The sequence below is a fragment of the Silene latifolia genome, chromosome X (genome assembly GCF_048544455.1).
Source record: "Silene latifolia isolate original U9 population chromosome X, ASM4854445v1, whole genome shotgun sequence".
Taxonomy (NCBI): Eukaryota; Viridiplantae; Streptophyta; class Magnoliopsida; order Caryophyllales; family Caryophyllaceae; genus Silene; species Silene latifolia.
The window spans coordinates 278,585,013-278,588,076 of NC_133537.1; positions in this window are offsets into that span (position 1 = coordinate 278,585,013).

The window sequence follows — 3,064 nt, forward strand, 5'->3', positions numbered from 1 at the left end:
ATTGGTGCATCCTTAACTGATTTAAAGAACTTCCACCGAGATGTGAAATGCTTCATCCATAAACGGGACGATCAATTGTTCATAGACCGGTTCAAGAATATGGCACAAAATAGGCAGGGGTTTTATTTTGATTATGAAGTTGACAAGGATAATAGCCTTCGAAGGGCAACGGGCTGTGTAACCGCTAGAAGGAACTACTCCGTTTTTGGAGATGCAGTGTCGTACGACCCAACATACTCAACAAACAAGTACGATATGATTTTCACGCCATTCACTGGCATAGATCACCATAAGTGATCAGCAACATTCTGTGGGGCATTGATTGCCCATGAAGACCATGAATCCTTCCAGTGGGTTTTCAACAGGTTTTGGAATGCTATGGGTGGAAAGGAGCCCAAGTACATTATCACAGATCAGGATGCGGGCATTATTAAGGTCGTACCCCTTGCCTTCAAGACTGCACGCCACCGATTTTGCATGTGGCATATAATGAACAAGGTGACATCGAAGTTTGGGGTGACAAGGGAGGATTATAAGGAGTTGCTTCAGAAATTGAACAACATTATATGGGACGACAACCTAGAAGCAGACGACTTTGACCTTAGGTGGGCAGAAATAATGGAAGCGCATGGTCTTGTGAACGAAGAGTGGTTTACAGAAGCGTACGATAAAGAGAGCCAATGGGTGATGGCGCATTGCAGGGACTTGAACATGGGTGGTTTAATGAGGACAACCCAGAGATAAGAGAGCATTAATAGTTTTTTTAAGAAGTTTGAGCAGAAGTCAGGTACGTTAGTGGAGTTTTGGATGCGTTTTGAAAGCGCTATGGACCATCAACGGCATACGCAGAAGAGACTTGACCATGAAAACCGACACTCAACACCAGCAAGGGGGACGCATTTACCCATAGAGGAATATGCGTCAAATGTTTATACCCGTGAGGTTTTCAAGGAATTCCAACTAGAGGTCATTTGCTCAATCGATACATGTAAGACCGGGGGCTATGCTGAAGTCGATGGAGTTGAAGTGACTGTCGTTAAGGATTCAATCAGAGAGAAAAGTTTCAACGTAGAGTACAACCCAGGTAACAACATTTTGGCATAATCTTTATCTATGTGGTAGTTCACTGAAGTTGCTAGATATCGTGCCAAAGTTACATTGTCTGAACATAGATGTTATACAATTGTTCACTGAACTGCAGTTATCTGTTGTATAAATCTGACTACATTTTGAATAACTTTAGTTTTCAGAATGTATAACTCTTGTTATTATATGTATAACTCTACTTGCAGAATGTATAACTCTTATTGTCATATGTATAACTCTACTTGCATAATGTATAACTCTTGTTGCCATATGTATAACTCTACTTTCAGAATAACTTTAGAAGTTATACAATTGTTCAACGAATGATTATTTGTAGTATAAATCTGATTACATTTTGAATAACTTTAGCTTTCAGAATGTATAACTCTTGTTATTATATGTACATCTCTACTTGCAGAATGTATAACTCTTGTTGCCATATGTATAACTCTACCTTGATATGGTTTAACTCTTATTATTATATGTATAAGACTACTATATGGATGGAGACGTTATTTAAATGACAGTAACTTCATAATTTAATTTGATTACAGGGACACTGGCTACACGGTGCAGCTGTATGATGTTTGAAAGGATGGGAATTTTGTGCCGACATATAGTATGGATTTTGTCGGCTAACGGCAAGAAGACAATTCCAGATGATTACGTTTCTACAAGATGGAGAAGAGATGCATTGCAATTCAGATTATCAGAATGTGATGGTGAACAAACGGATTCAAATAGTAGCGCTGATGGAAAAGAAGTTGAGATGGTGAAGTTGTGGTCAGAAGTTCATGCGACCATTGGTTTACTTCGTGGCATGAGTGTGACTGAAGTTGTGAACTTAAGCTCCTTAATTAGAGAGTTCAAGGAGAAACTTTTACCGTACAAGAAAGATTTAACTAAGCAGCAGGAATTCGAGCAAATTCTTGGTTGCCCTGCCAGTGACGAGGTAACAATACTTCCACCAAAACAATCCAAAAACAAAGGCAGCGGTAAAAGAATGGTGTCAGCTAAGGCTAAAGCCATTGCCTTGGCTTGTAAGCCAAAGCGCATGTGTAATAACTGCAAACAAATGGCACACCACGATAAACGGAACTGCCCTAACCCATTTTCTGAGCATCCACCGTCTTCACCAGCATCTGAAGGAGAAGAAGAAGAAGAAGAAGAAGAAGAAGAAGAAGAAGAAGAAGAAGAAGAAGAAGAATATAAACTTAACAGGCTGTAGTAGTAGGCAGTAGAAAAATACCTCCGTCTCAACAAATTATTTACAATCTTTTTTTCTTTAAAAGGTAAAAAATATGGTGATACGGAAGGGGTATTCAGTAGCTAACTTTTGTCTATTTTGAATGGAGTTTGCACATAAATGATGTAATTTGGTAACTTCACTTTTCAGATTGTATAACTTCAGTAATGTGAGTGTGAAATTTCAAGCTAATGTTGTATAACTCTTTTACACAATTTGGATGACTTTGTACGAAACCCATTTTGGTAGCTTGATGTTCATGGCAAAAACTTCAATATTTAAAAGTTTGATAAAGAACGAATTATAACTTCAGTGGGTTTAAGTAAAACTCTTACCCATATATGGATAACTGTACTTCACAGAGTGTATAACTCTTATAGTTATCTGTATAATACTTCTAATTATGTGTATCTTTTGCCCTTGTTTCTATAATTGTCGATATATTTGACTAAAGTCATGTGTTGTATAACTCTTGTACACAATTTGTATAACTCTTGTTATTTTTTGAATAACTCATAACTGTCTATTAAATTTTGCTTTTTTCATAACTGCAGTCATGTGTTGTATAACTCTTATAGACAATTTGTGTAACTTTACTTCACAGAGTGTATAACTCTTATACTTATCTGTATAACTTGGATTTTAATTATAACAGACCAAGATAATATAATAACAATCAATTCTAAAAAAGTTGTCGAAGTTGTTAAGGAGTTTCTTGACAACATACTAGAG